The 15,141-nt window shown below is 45.1% G+C and overlaps 1 protein-coding gene across 1 annotated transcript in view; it reads right to left on the bottom strand.

Annotated features, from left to right (window-relative positions):
• The window catches only part of TBCEL (tubulin folding cofactor E like), a 112,511-nt gene extending 97,808 nt beyond the window's left edge, over nt 1-14,703 (bottom strand). The window contains exons 1-2 of the mRNA XM_077457362.1: nt 14,665-14,703; nt 767-836 (exon numbers count right to left, since the gene is read on the bottom strand). The gene's annotated coding sequence lies outside the window, so the exon portion shown is untranslated. The remainder of the gene's footprint in view (nt 1-766; nt 837-14,664) is intronic.
• Between the last annotated feature and the right edge of the window lie 438 nt (nt 14,704-15,141).

Here is a 15,141-nt window from a genome sequence, read left to right on the forward strand (position 1 = left end):
CCAGGAAAACACCCCCGCAATGGGCGGCACCAGGGGGCGGAGGTCCGCCCAGGCCCTGCCCCCATTTTCAGCCCCATTATCAGCAAGATAACAGGCAAGCAACATTTTCGGCCGATATGTTTCGGCGGTCGAAATTTTGGTGCATCCCTATATTCTACCTGTAGAAGAGACGTTTGAGAGGGGATAGGATAGCAATAGATAAATACCGCAATGGTGATTTTAACATAGGGAAAAAACTATTTTGTCTCAGAGAGATTAAAAAGACATGTGGCCACTCGTTGAAATTGGAGAAGAAGCATTTTAACCTTAAACTGTGTACTGGGGTTCTTTACTGTCAGTGTGATAAGGATGTGGAACACCCTTAAACAATTGATGGTGCCAGTGGGGAGTGTCGATATTTTCAAAAAACTTTTAGATGGGCATCATAGCTAACTCAATATACAGGGATATGGGAATTAATACTGACAAAACACATGCATACACCCACACTCGCACAGGTTGAACTGGATGGACTAGTGTCTTTATTCAACCTTACCCTATGTTACTATGTTGCAAGTGGGACAGCAGAGGAATTCTGTAATGGAGCCTTGGATAGCAGTAAAAACCCAACATGAGTTCTAATCCTCTCCTACTATGTTCAGAACAATGAATAAAGTTTTAGCTTCACATACACTTTAACTCACCTGACCTAAACAATGACATACATTAGCAAATACAGAACTTCAAAGACATTACCGTAGATAACAGTAAGATAATTGTGACTTACCAACTGAAGAGCTTCTATTCTATCTTTTACATAGGTGGGCCCTATTCCCAAAAATGTCACTTCTACTTTTCTGTAAACAGGAGAGAAACTTCATCAAACTGCAAACAGCTTTAAGCAAAGAGCTACATAGTGCACTACTATATACAAAAAACATGTTAAAAAAAAAAAAGTGGAATTCCAGGTTACGCCTAACTAGCCTTAAAACTATCCCGTGCCCAACACCTGTGCCAACTAACCTGTGTAATAAAGATGCATTTATTAAAGGGGTTGTAAAGGTTCAGTTTAAAAAACAAAACAAAACAACATGTCATACTTACCTCCGTTGTGTAGTTGCACAGAGTGGCCCCAATCCTCCTCTTCTGGGGTCACTCAGTGGCGCTCCTGGCTCCTCCTCTTCTCGAGTGCCCCTTCGAAAAATCACTCTCCTTCATGGACACCGGTTCAGCGTACTCCCGTGTCCTGCTTCTGCGTCTTTTCACACAGAAAGCAGGGCTCGGCCCTGCCCCCCGTGTCATTGGATTTGATTGACAGCAACAGGAGCCAATGGCTGCGCTGCTATCAATCCATGCAATCAGGACACAAGACATCACAGGTAAGTAAAACGGGGGCAGAATTACAGGAGGTTTTTCGCCTCAATGCAGAGGTGAAAAACCTTGAGAGGGTTTAGAACCCCTTTAAAGTGGATGTAAACCCTCACATATACCCAGTGAACTGAACAATCAGATGATACACAGGGATGAAACAAATCCTCCTACATAGCTTTTACTTGTCTATCTGTAGACCTCTTTTCCTCACACCCCTTCAAAAAGGCAGAATCATGTTAAAATTCTTCTCTGTCAGGAGGCGAGGGGAGGGGGCTGAGAGGCTGTAGTTACAGTGTGTGAGAGCTGATCGGAGGAAAGAAACCCCCCCCCCCCCCCCCTTTACACAGCAGAAGAACTGTGTTGTGAATAGACAAGCTGCTTGCTGAGCTCCTCACACTGATCTCATGTTAGGTAAACATATGAGATAAGAGGAAGAAAACCCTCTTAAGAGGAAAAAAAAAAAAAAAACACACACACACACACACACACACACACACACACACACACACACACACTGCAGGACAAAGGCATAATGAGCTAGTATGCATGGCATATTAGCTCATTATGAATTACTTACCTGAGATCGAAGCCCACAAAGCGACCCTCGTTCACCTCCTCCGCCGCCATGTTGACTCAGCGTGTCTTCCGGGCAGGGCCGTCTTTAAGGCAGGGCAAATAGGGCAGCTGCCCTGGGCCCTGTCATTGTTGTGGGGCCCAAAGCAGCTGCCTCATACTTGCCAACTATTTCAGTTTAAATTCCCTTGTCCCTTGAAGTTTTAGTCCCTTGTTGTGTCCTGATATCTTAGTGTGAAGTGCTGCTACTAATGCTGCCCAGCTCTGCCCTATTGTTGTGTACAGATGACTCACCTGCAGACCCTGTGTTTACATGTAGATAACCTGCATTCATATGTAAATAACAGCATTCATATATGTAAATAGCTGCATTCGGTGGCATAGATATATAAATAAAGGTCCAAGAAAATGTTTGCCCAGGGTCCAATCAATATTAAAGACGGCCCTGCTTCTGGGTATCGCTGCTCTGGCGCTGTGACTGGCTGGAGTAGAAATTACATCACCCCCGCGAATGTGCACTGGTGGCGCCACTAATGACATGATCGCCGTTAGAAACGGCACGCACAGTGCACCTGTGCCCGACATCAGTGCTGATATTTCTGCAAATATCTCCAAACCTTGTAGGTTAAAGTGGTTGTAATCGATTTACAACCACTTTAGAAGTGACTGATACTGATAACAGAGGAATGAAGCACCACAGAAAATTAACACTTAGCCCATGGTCACACTAGTGTGACGTGTAATGAGATTTGAAACTACCAAATCGCATGACAAGTCGCACCCTTTTGTCAGCATTGGAAGGGCTCCAATCGGTGAAGGGCTCAGTAGTGGTCGCACCAATTTTGAAAGTAGTTCCTGCGTTACTTTTAGCAAGTTCAAGTGCGACTTGCATAGACATCTGTACATGAAGTTGCACAGATGTCTTCCAAGTCACACCTGAAGTAGCATTGAAATACTACTTTGAAATTGTGCTACTAAGTGAAGTAGCACAATTTCAATGTTGCGATCTGTGTGACCAGGGTGTTAGAGCTTTGGAAAGAGATAAGATTTCATGACTAAGGTTTACATCCACTTTAAAGCAGAAGTTCAGCCAAAAACTAACTAAAAAAATTTCAAAAATCGTAACAAAGAATTTTCATTCGAATCTTGCACCACTGGTGGGACGCAGTAGCGCCTGATTTTCGTACAGCCATTGAACTTGAATGATCAGACAAGTTGGAAATTTTTTAAAAACTAACAAATTTCTAATCAATGATGGGAGAATCATGTAAGAAATATAATCGAAAATGAAATGCGCATGAGCTGTGACCAGGAAAGAAAGGAAGATTCCCGACCATGAAAATTATTTTCTGTAGCAACATGAGGTGAAATTGAAGGCTTGTTTGGCTGAATCAATGGTGGCACCGGATCACAAAACACACAAAATGTCTGATTTTCGAGTGAAAATATGTTTGGAATTCGACCCATGTATGGCTTGTATAACTCAAATCTACTCGCAGCCACATTCTAAGACTAATATATCTAACCCTGTAAAGCTAAAATCGCTATACGTGCCATTTCTGAAGCCGGTCTAGTCTCCAGTGGCGGATGCTGTGTGCAGGAGACAGCCGACAACTGCTGGGAAATGCCGTCACTCATAGAGTTAATATGGGGCTTCCGTTGTCGGCTGCCTCTCCTACACACAGAAGCCACAGCTGACAGCTCAGCGTGGGACTGGACTGGCTGCAGAAAATGTATAGCGATTTTTGCTATGCAGGGCAAGATAGATTTGTTTTAGAATGTGGCTGCCATTAGATTGAGAGTTTGTTTTTGTCTGAACTTCTACTTTAACTATTTTCAGACCGCTCTGCTCTGCTCATGTGATTCAGCACCCCTATGCCAGCCAACACAGATGCATGGAAGAGGAATGAGCATCGACAACAGATAGGCCATTGAAGTCTATTGGTGACTCTCCCCATTCCCCTACAGCCCCCACTGGCCGACACAGGATGTCACATGACAACACCAGAGCAGCCTGAAAATAGGCAAGTATAAACATCTTTCTTACATAGGTTAGTCAGCATAGGTGTAAAGAGGAGAGAGGTTAGGTATTTTTTTAAGGCTTGTTAAAGCGGAGTTCCACCCACTTTTCAGAGGTGGTCTTAAATGAAAGACGACCTCTCCACCCCTCGTTTTTGGCTAGTTACTTTTTTTTTTCTTGTAATTTACCTTTTTATGAAGTACAGCCTGTACTTTTGATCCATCTGGTCCACAGCGCAGGGCGTCATATCCTCTTCTTCGGCAAGCCCTCCCAATGTCTTCTGAGACGTGTGTGTCCCAGAAGACAGCCGGCCATTTACAAAGCGTGGCAGGAAATGGGCAGTGAAGCCGCAAGGCTCCAATGACGGTTTCCCTTAATTAGAATGGCACCTCTACCTGATCTGATAGACGGATCGGCCTGGGAGGGGGGGGGGGGTGGTCAACATCGCGGGCTCCCTGGACAGGTAAGTGTCCTTAATAAATGTTAGCAGCTACAGGGTTTGTAGCTGACAACTTTAAAAAAAAAAAAAAATTGCGGGTGGAACACCGCTTTAAGTGTAGGCTGGAATTCATATTTACTGTCAGGATTATTTTTATTGTCTGTGTCCTGTTAACTTTCTTTCTCAGAGAAACTAAAAACACGAGGAGATGTCAGGGTTGATTTACTAAAGGCAACTAGACTGTGCATTTTGCAAAGTGCAATTGCTCTAGGGCTTAGTAAAGAAGGTAAAGCTTCACTTTGCAAAGAATAACCAATCACTTGCAAAGAAAAAAAAAGAAAAAAAAAATATTTTTGCCTGCACATGATTGGACGATGGAGATCAGCAAAGCCCCTAGTCATTTACTAAGCTCTGAAGCAACTGCACTTGCAGAGTGAAACTGCACTTTGAAAAGTGCACAGTCTATTTGCCTTTAGTAAATCAACCCCATCCTCTCTTATGTTGACCATACACAGCTCAAGTTTTGGCCAATTCCAGCTGCACAAGAAATCAAAAGATTCCCCCATCCACGCTACCCAGTGTAAATGGAGTCATTGCCTCTGCCGGATATTATATCATGATAGGCACAGCTTCCACGTCCATTAGAAAACTGAACAGTGGCTGCATCCCTGAAAGTATTAGTTAACTCCAAGTTAACATAATTGCAGTGAGAGCCGGTTCACACAGGGGCAACTCAGATCCGACTTCAGGTCGCCCCTAGTCGCCTTAAGTCGCGCTACATGTAAAAATCAATTTTTCTGTGTATATATGTATCTATATATCTATCACAATGCAAATTAAATAGAGCTGGTGACCTTTATCTGGGGGTTTTGCCTTTGCAGTACTTAAAACCTTTCACTGCCACAAAAAAACACAAATGATTATCCAATTTATGAGTAAAAAAAAAAAAAAAAAAGTTGTTTGGAGCAAATGTTACTAATATATCACTTTTTTTTTGTTGGGGGGGGGGGGGGGGGGTGGTGGTTTAAGTGTATAATTTTCTAATACAGTTTTTTTTTTTTCCACTTAACTTTATTGTTATCACAAAGGGGACCAATAGGCCCCTATTTGATAGCAAAGTTATAGTGCCAGGTTCTCTTGTATGGGACATCCAAGGGTCTATAAGACACCTGAAGTGTCCCCTGCACTCTAGTGAAACTAACACAGAGTATATTGCTGGGAGTGTATGTAAACTACTCTGCAGAGTTCTGTCACTCCATCTACTGAGCCAGAGCTCTCCAAATTGAAGGAAAACACATTTTGCTGATGGAATATAGATCTCACACAGAAAGCAGAAGGTATGTTGGACCTCCTCAGAGAGAACACGGTTTCCACACCAAGAACAAGGTTTGCTGGTGACAGATGATGCACAGATTCCATTTGAGTTGCAAAGTATGTTGTACGAGGTTCTATCTAAACAGGGAATTCCATTTCTATTTATGATGTCACTCATACTACATAGTTGTTGGTGACTTTACCCACTTCAAAAGCTCTTTAAAAGCAATGCTAGACAATTATTTCCATTTCCTACGACCTGCTAAAGATGGGTACACACCTTCAGTTGTTTTTAATCAACCGGCGGGTTGAACAAAAAAAATACTGAAAAGTCGCTGAATCAACAGCGCTTGACCTTTCCCGTTGGGACATTGTATTCTGAGAGGGGGAACAAACCCCATCAGAATACACAGATCAGAACTGCAGCCATCGAATGCAAGTGCTGACCGAATGCTGGTTTTCCAGTCATTAGATCAGCTCCTGTAGAACAATCTGCTGTTCACATGGACTGCAAGTCGTCTGGTTCCTGCCGAGTTGGCCGATTATTGGCTCTTGTGTGCCTGCAACACACTCAACCACAAAACTGGACAAATCTAAGGCTACTTTCACACTGCGGAGTCGGGGGTGTCGGCGTTTACTGTCAGTTTTGCAGAGGTTTTCAGCCGCTAGCGGGGTGCTTTTAACCCCCACTAGCAGCCGAAAAAGGATTACAACCACCCGCAAAGCTTTGATTTCAATGGACAGGGGCACTTTAAGACCCCTTTCACACTGTGGGTGTTTTTCAGGTGCTACAGCACCAAAAATAGCGCCTGAAAAAAGCGGCTTCATTCACTCCAAAAAAAGTCCTGCCAGCAGCTTCTTTGGAGCGGTGAACTCGCGGTCCTCCACCGATGCTCCCCATTGAAATAAATGGGGCAGCGCTGCGATACCAGCAGCATTTGTTAAAACCGCCCCCGCTAGTGGGCGAATAGCGCCGCTTTACCGCTGATGCCCGGGGCGGCACGGTGTGAAAGGGGTCTAAGAGCGGTATATACACCGCTCCTACAGCGCTGCAAAGATGCGGCTTGCAGGACTTTTTTTTCCCGTCCTGCCAGCGCACCACTCCAGTGTGAAAGCCCTCAGGCTTTCACACTGGAGTGAGAGAAGAGGCTCTTTACAGGAGCTATTTTTAGCGCTATAGCGCCTGTTAAACGCCTCACTGTGAAAGCAGCACAGTATGGGGATGGTATCACTATACTAAACATAACTTTCTGAGTACAATTATCTGCTATCAGTCTGACTGGCTGTTACAAAACATCAGTGAAATTTCATTTTTAATCTATTTAAACCGTGCGAGATAAAAAGCTGAAACGACTGCCATTGTATTCTCTAGGGTCTTTGCTAAAAAAAAAAAAAAAGTATAATGTTTGGTGGTTATATGTAATTGTCTACCAAAAAAAAAAAAAAACTATGATTTTTACATGTAGGAGAGAAATCAGAATTGGCCTGGGTGGCAAGTGGTTAAACTTTTGTCACCTCTGTTGAATCATGCAGAGTCTCTGAACTTATCACATGAGTCCAATAAGCCACAGAGATAGCAGATGAAAGCATGCAAATACACAAATATTACCATGATTCTTTAACCAGTTGGGACCCGCGCTATAGCCGAATGACGGCTACAGCGCGGATCTCCTTTTCCGGGACTACGTCTATTGACATAGTCCCGTGCAGTGTATAGTGCAGTGTATAGCGTCCCGTTGCGCTATAAACAAAAATCCCCCAAAAATCCCCCAAAAATATATATAAAAAAACGATTTTTTCCTCAGTTTAGGCCGATACGTATTCTACATATTTTTCGTAAAAAAAATAAATAAAAAAAAATGCAATAAGCGTATATTGATTGGTTTGTACAAGTTATAGCATCTACAAAATAGGGGATCGTTTTATGGCATTTTTATTTATTTTTTATTAGTAATGGTGGCAATCTGCGTTTTTTATCGTGACTGCGACATTATGGCGGACACATCAGACATTTTTGACACTATTTTGGGACCAATGTATACAGCAATCAGTGCTATAAAAATACACTGATTACTGTGTAAATGACACTGGCAGTGAACCACTAGGCAGGCGATGAAGGGGTTAAGTGTGTCCTAGGGAGTGATTCTAACTGTGGGGGGGGGGGGGGGGTTGGCCACACCTCACACGACAGCGATCACCACTCTCGATGACAAGGAACCGTGATCTCTGTCCTGTCACTAGGCAGAACGGGGAAATCCTTTGTTTACAAAAGCATCTCCCCGTTCTACCTCTCCATGACATGATCGCTGGCACCCGGACATCAAGTCCGCGGGACCCGCGATTTGCTAAAAAAAAAAAAAAAAAAAAGTATAATGTTTGGTGGTTATATGTAATTGTCTACCAAAAAAAAAAAAAAACTATGATTTTTACATGTAGGAGAGAAATCAGAATTGGCCTGGGTGGCAAGTGGTTAAACTTTTGTCACCTCTGTTGAATCATGCAGAGTCTCTGAACTTATCACATGAGTCCAATAAGCCACAGAGATAGCAGATGAAAGCATGCAAATACACAAATATTACCATGATTCTTTAACCAGTTGGGACCCGCGCTATAGCCGAATGACGGCTACAGCGCGGATCTCCTTTTCCGGGACTACGTCTATTGACATAGTCCCGTGCAGTGCCGCCCATCAGTGCCCAGCAGTGCCACCTATCAGTGCCCATCAGTCCCATCTATCAGTGGTACCTATCAGTGCCCCTTAGTGCCACCCATCCGTGCCATCTTATCTGTGCCCATCTTTGCCTATTAGTGCCGCCTTAACTATGCCTATCAGTGCCCACCAATGCAGCCCATCAGTGCCCACCAATGCAGCCCATCAGTGCCCACCAATGCAGCCCATCAGTGCCCACCAATGCAGCCCATCAGTGCCCACCAATGCAGCCCATCAGTGCCCACCAATGCAGCCCATCAGTGCCCACCAGTGCAGCCCATCAGTGCCCACCAGTGCAGCCCATCAGTGCCCACCAGTGCAGCCCATCAGTGCCCACCAGTGCAGCCCATCAGTGCCCACCAGTGCAGCCCATCAGTGCCCACCAGTGCAGCCCATCAGTGCCCACCAGTGCAGCCCATCAGTGCCCACCAGTGCAGCCCATCAGTGCCCACCAGTGCAGCCCATCAGTGCCGCCTCATCAGCGCACTTCAATGAAGGAGAAAAATGACCTGTTTGCAAAATTTTATAACAAACTATTAAACATGATTTTTTATTTTATTTTGCATCTTTTTTGTTTGTTTAGCAAAAAATAAAACTCTGAGCTGTAATTAAATACCACCAAAAGAAAGCTCTATTTGTGGGGAAAACAAATGATCAAAATTTCATTTGGGTACAGTGTTGTATGCCCGCGCAATTGTCATTCAAAGTGCATCAGCGCTGAAAGCTGAAAATTGGTCTGGGACTGAGGGGGGTTTAAGTGCCCAGTAAGCAAGTGGTTAATGACAGTTTATTGTTCTCTTCTGTAATGTGATGCAGTGAATGTTGCTGACACAGCTGGATAGTAGAACCCCCATTATCTCTACTGCCCCTCTTTCCAAGCTAATCATGGTGAAATGCATGTGTGTGTCAGCAACATTCACTGCATTACATTACAGAGAACAATAAACTGCCATTAACCGCTTCAGCCCCAGAAGAATTTACCCCCTTTCTGATCAGTGCACTTTGTGATTCGCCACTGCGTCGCTTTAACTGACAATTACGCGGTTGTGCGACTCTCTACCAAAACACAATGTATGTCCTTTTCTCCCCACAAATAGAGCTTTCTTTTGGCGGTATTTGATCATCTCTGTGTTTTTTGTTTTTTTTTGCGCTATAAACAAAAATCCCCCAAAAATATATATAAAAAAACGATTTTTTCCTCAGTTTAGGCCGATACGTATTCTACATATTTTTCGTAAAAAAAAAAAAAAAAATGCAATAAGCGTATATTGATTGGTTTGTACAAGTTATAGCATCTACAAAATAGGGGATCGTTTTATGGCATTTTTATTTATTTTTTATTAGTAATGGTGGCAATCTGCGTTTTTTATCGTGACTGCGACATTATGGCGGACACATCAGACATTTTTGACACTATTTTGGGACCAATGTATACAGCAATCAGTGCTATAAAAATACACTGATTACTGTGTAAATGACACTGGCAGTGAACCACTAGGCAGGCGATGAAGGGGTTAAGTGTGTCCTAGGGAGTGATTCTAACTGTGGGGGGGGGGGGTTGGCCACACCTCACACGACAGCGATCACCACTCTCAATGACAAGGAACCGTGATCTCTGTCCTGTCACTAGGCAGAACGGGGAAATCCTTTGTTTACAAAAGCATCTCCCCGTTCTACCTCTCCATGACATGATCGCAGGCACCCGGACATCAAGTCCGCGGGACCCGCGATTATGGAGATTGCGGTGGGTGCACGCAGCAGCGCTTCTTAAAGGGGATGTACCTGTATGCCCTTTTGCCCACCAGTGCCATTCTGCCGACATAAATCAGCATGCGCTGGTTGGCAAGAAGTTAAAGAATCATTGTGATATTTGTGTATTTGCATACTTTCATCTGCTATCTCACTTTGCCTTATTGGACTCATGTGATAAGTTCAGAGACTCTGCATGATTCAACAGAGGTGACAAAAGTTTAACCACTTGCCACCCAGGCCAATTCCGACATTTCTCTCCTACATGTAAAAATCATCACTTTGCTAGAAAATGACATAGAACCCCCAAACATTATATATGTTTTTCTTTACCAAAGACCCTGGAGACTACAATGGGGGTGCAACTTTTGTATCTTGTACGGTATCTGCGCAGCAATTTTTCGAGCATGTTTTTTTTTGGGGGGAAAAAAAAAAGTTGTGCTTTAAAAAAACAAAACAAAAAAAAACAGTAAAGTTAGCCCAATTTTTTTTACTTAATAATCCCCATAGGCGACACTTTAACCACTTGCTTACTGGGCACTTAAAGGGGTTGTAAAGGTAAATGTTTTTTCACCTTAATGCATTCTATGCATTAAGGTGAAAAAACATCTGACTGTCCCGGCGCCCCCAGCCCCCCCGTTTTACTTACCTCACCCCTCGAAAGTCCCGCGCACGTCCCCCGACGTCCTTTCCACCGTTCAGCCTGGCCGCTGATTGGCTGGAGTGGATGGATGGAAAGCAGCGCAGCCATTGGCTCGCGCTGCTGTCAATCACATCCACTGACGCGGAGCGCCGGGGGGCGGGGCCGTGTGATACAGCGAGCGGCTATAGCCGCCGGCTGTATCACGGGAGCGCGCCCGCAGGTACTTCTCACCATGCGAGCTCCCTCGCATGAACGTGAGAAGCACCTGCAGGAGGAAGCCGAGACAGCAGCTGAGGGACCCCAGAAGAGCAGGTTCGGGGCCACTCTGTGCAAAACGAGCTGCACAGTGGAGGTAAGTAGAACATGTTTGTTTTAAAAAAAAAAAAAAAAAAAATTCACTTTACAATCCCTTTAAACCCCCCTCCTGCCCAGACCAATTTTCAGCGCTGATGCACTTTGAATGACAATTGCGCGGCCATATAACACTGTACCCAAATGCAATTTTTATCATTTTTTTTCCCACAAATAGAGCTTTCTTTTGGTGATATTTAATTACAGCTGGGAGTTTTATTTTTTGCTAAACAAACAAAAAAAAGATGCAAAAAAAAAAAAAAAAAATGTTTAAAATAGTTTGTTATAAAATTTTGTAAACAGGTCATTTTTCTCCTTCATTGAAATGCGCTGATGAGGCGGCACTGGTGGGCACTGATAGGCTCAGTTAAGGCAGCACTAATAGGCACAGATAAAGTGGCACCGATAGGCACAGATAAGGCAATACTGATGGGCACACATAAGATGGCACTGATGGGTGGCACGGATGGGTACCACTGATAGATGGGACTGATGGGCACTGTTAGATGACACTGATGGGCACGGATATGTGGCACTGAGGTGCAGCACTGTTGAGGCAGATTGTGGGCACTGATAGGTGGCACTGTGGGCACTGATGGGTGGCACTTTTTTAATATCTAGGTGGCACTGGCAGGGGGCAGATGGGCACTGATGAGCTGGCCGTGATCGGGACTGATGTCCCTCTCATGGCCGCCGGTGATCTGCTTTTTTTTTTTTTCCTCGCGCTGTCAGCGCGAGGAGGAAAAATAGCCGTTTACTGGCTCTGTTGTGTCACATGATCAGCTGTCATTGGCTGACAGCTGATCACGTGGTAAGGGGTCGGGATCGACCCCTTGCTCCGATCCGTGATCAGGCGAGTCTCATAGACTCGCTGATCACAGGGCGCGCAGGCCACTCGTGCACGGGACGACGTCTATTGAAAGCAGGGAAAGCAGGTCCGCGCTGTAGCCGTCATTCGGCTATAGCGTGGATCTCTAGTGGTTAAACATTTTTACTGGTTACATGTTTTGAGTTCAAGAGGTCTAGTGCTAGAATTATTACTCTCGCTCCAGCGTATGCGGAGATGCCTCACATGTGTGGTTTGAACACCATTTTCATATGTGGGTGGGATTTACATATGGGTTCGATTCTGCGTGCGAGCACATGGGGACAGGGGCTATTTAAGAAAAAAAAAATTGTTTTCTTGTTAATTTAACTTTTTTTTTTTCAGTTTGACACAAAAAAAAAAAAAAAAAAAAAAAAAAAAAAAAGAAGGTTGATCACTATTATTACTATTACAAGGTCCTCTTTACAGTGAGATGTGGCGTCGATAAGACCCCACATCTCACCTCTAGGCTGGGAAGCCTGAAAATAAAAGTGTGTGTGTTCACGGCTTCCCAGCCGAGGAGGCGTTTGAATGCAGGGGCCGGGGGTGACATCATAACATCGATCCCAGCCTACGAATGATCATAAAGACTCCGGCGATCATCTGGTCCACCGGAAATCTCTATGGTAAACATCCAGGGCAGGCGGATCCTGTCTGCGACTCACCGATGGAAGCAGCGAGTCGGTAGAAACACCACAGGGTGGCGGTACGTCCCCTTCTGCCCCCTGTAAGAACAATCAAGCGATGGAACAGTCTCTATGATCGTTCTTATGGTGTAGTGCAGTGATGGCGAACCTTGGCACCCCAGATGTTTTGGAACTATATTTCTCATGATGCGCAACTACACTGCAGAGTGCATGAGCATCATGGGAAATGTAGTTCCAAAACATCTGGGGTGCCAACGTTTGCCATCACTGGTATAGGGAATCGCTGGCTGAAAAAGCTGATAGCTGAAAGATGCCTGTAGCTGTAGGCATCATTCTGATATACCTGCACAAAAGACAAGGAAGTCATATGGCGGGCGGGAAGTGGTTAATCTGTATGGAAAGCATAACACTAAGACCCCTTTCAAACGGGGACAGTTTTTCAGGTATTTTGGCGCTATAAATAGCACCTGTAAGACCCCTTTCACACTGAGGCTCTTTCAGGCTAAAAAAAAAAAAAAAAAAAAAACATATCTGAAAAGCTAATGAAAAACCTATTTCCATTAAAGAGGAAGTAAACCCTGATGGGTTTTACTTCCTCTTTGTTTCCCTGCAAAGGTAAAGCACAATGGGCTACTATGCATCGCATAGTAACCCATTATGTGTCACTTACCTGACACAGGAGCCAGCGATGTCACCGCTGTCCCCTCTTCCACAAATTGTCCATCTTCTTTCCGGGTACCACGGCTCCGGTGCTGTGATTAGCCGGAGCCACGATAACGTCACTCCCGCGCATGAGGTGCTGCTAACAGCATGATCGCCGTTAGCAACGCCATGCTCAGTGCATCTGCGCACCGCTGTATACGGCGCCTTACTTTTGCAAATATCTCCTAAACCGTGTAGGTTTTGGAGATATTTCTTGCACGTACAGGTAAACCTTAATCTAGGCTTACCTGTAGGTCAAAGTGGTCTGTAAGGGTTTACAACCACTTTAAATGAATGAATGCTTTCACACTGCAGCAGCCCGCTGGCAGGGCGGTGAAAAAACGCCCCTCTCCATTAAAATGAATGGAAAGCTCTTCAGTGCTGTGTTCTACCGGCGGTTTAGAAGCGCCTCAGTGGGAAAGGGGTCTTAGGCACCCTGGTAACTACCTCTCATGCCTCCCCAGTGTGAAAGCTGAGTGTTTTCACACTGGGGCGGTGCGCTTGCGAGACGGGAAAATAAGTCCTGCAAGCCACATGTTTGGGGCGGTGTATAATGCATACAGAGCTCCTACACCACCCCTGCCCATTGAAATGAATGGGCAGCGCTTCTAAAAAACACTTTTAAAGCACTGCAATATGGGTGCTTTTAACCCCTTCTGGGGGGTTACAAGCACCCTGCTAGCGGCTGAAAAGCACCACTTAAACAGTGGTAAAACGCTGCTAAAACTAGGGGCACTTTACCGTTGACGGACCCACCTCCCGTGTGAAAGTAGCCTTAACCTCTCTTCTATTTGCTCTCTTTTGCTTTATTAAAGCCCAGATCCAGAAATTCAGCCACTTCCTAACATCTGCGGGCTTCCTATCTGCTCACAGGCTGCAGTGTCCAAGCTGTATTGCCCAACTGATAAATGTCAGATCATCGGGCCTGGCTGTGTGGCAGAGCTGTGTGGATTTCAGGACAGAATGACAAATCCCTTGGCAGGCAGATCCTCTCCCCATCAATGTGTGCCTGGAGCTCACACTCCATTCTTCTCTGCCATCACCCCCTGGTCCAGTCACCTCACAACGACCCCTGAACTGAGGAGCCTGTGTCTGGGGACTTTATTACTACTTCCCCTGTAATGTTCTATACACATTTCCCCAGTCATTGAACCTGCCAACACCATCCACACATCACCCTCACACGCTGCTTCTGCACACTAAACCCAAATCACAACAAACACAGCCCAGGCACTGAGCCAATGCAAGTATTCCGTCCGGAACTAGTCGGCCCTAAACATCAGTCCCCCTCAGCTACTCACCGTGTCCACCGCGCATGCGCCCGCCAAAATTCGCGGCTCCAACAGCGCAGAGAGCCGAGATTTTTGCCGCGCATGCGCGGTGCCCGCCTTCTACAAGATCTCTGCTCTGGGGAGAGGGAAGTGGCGCGCGTGAGCGGGAAGTGTTTCCGGGACGGAGTCGGGTGTCTCTGCTGTAAACAGAAAGTGGAGCGAGAGGCACCAAATAACATCATGTGGTTCCCAACACGAGCTCTTCTTATAGAATACACTTTCATATGTGCTCAGTTATGTCCCCTGTAGAGAAAGGGGCATGCGCTGTGATTAAGTTAAAGAGGGATTCCACCTAAAAAAAAAATATTAAAAGCCAGCAGCTATAAATACTACAGCTGCTGACTTTTAATAGATAGACACCTGTCCCAGGGTCCAGCGATGTCGGCAGCTGAGACCGATCGATCGCTCGGGTCTCGGCTGCTGCCGCCATTCTAGGTGACAGAATCA

The sequence above is a fragment of the Lithobates pipiens genome, unplaced genomic scaffold, assembly GCF_037356315.1.
Source record: "Lithobates pipiens isolate NorthernLeopardFrog02 unplaced genomic scaffold, aLitPip1_a1.2 Scaffold_27, whole genome shotgun sequence".
Lineage (NCBI taxonomy): Eukaryota > Metazoa > Chordata > Amphibia > Anura > Ranidae > Lithobates > Lithobates pipiens.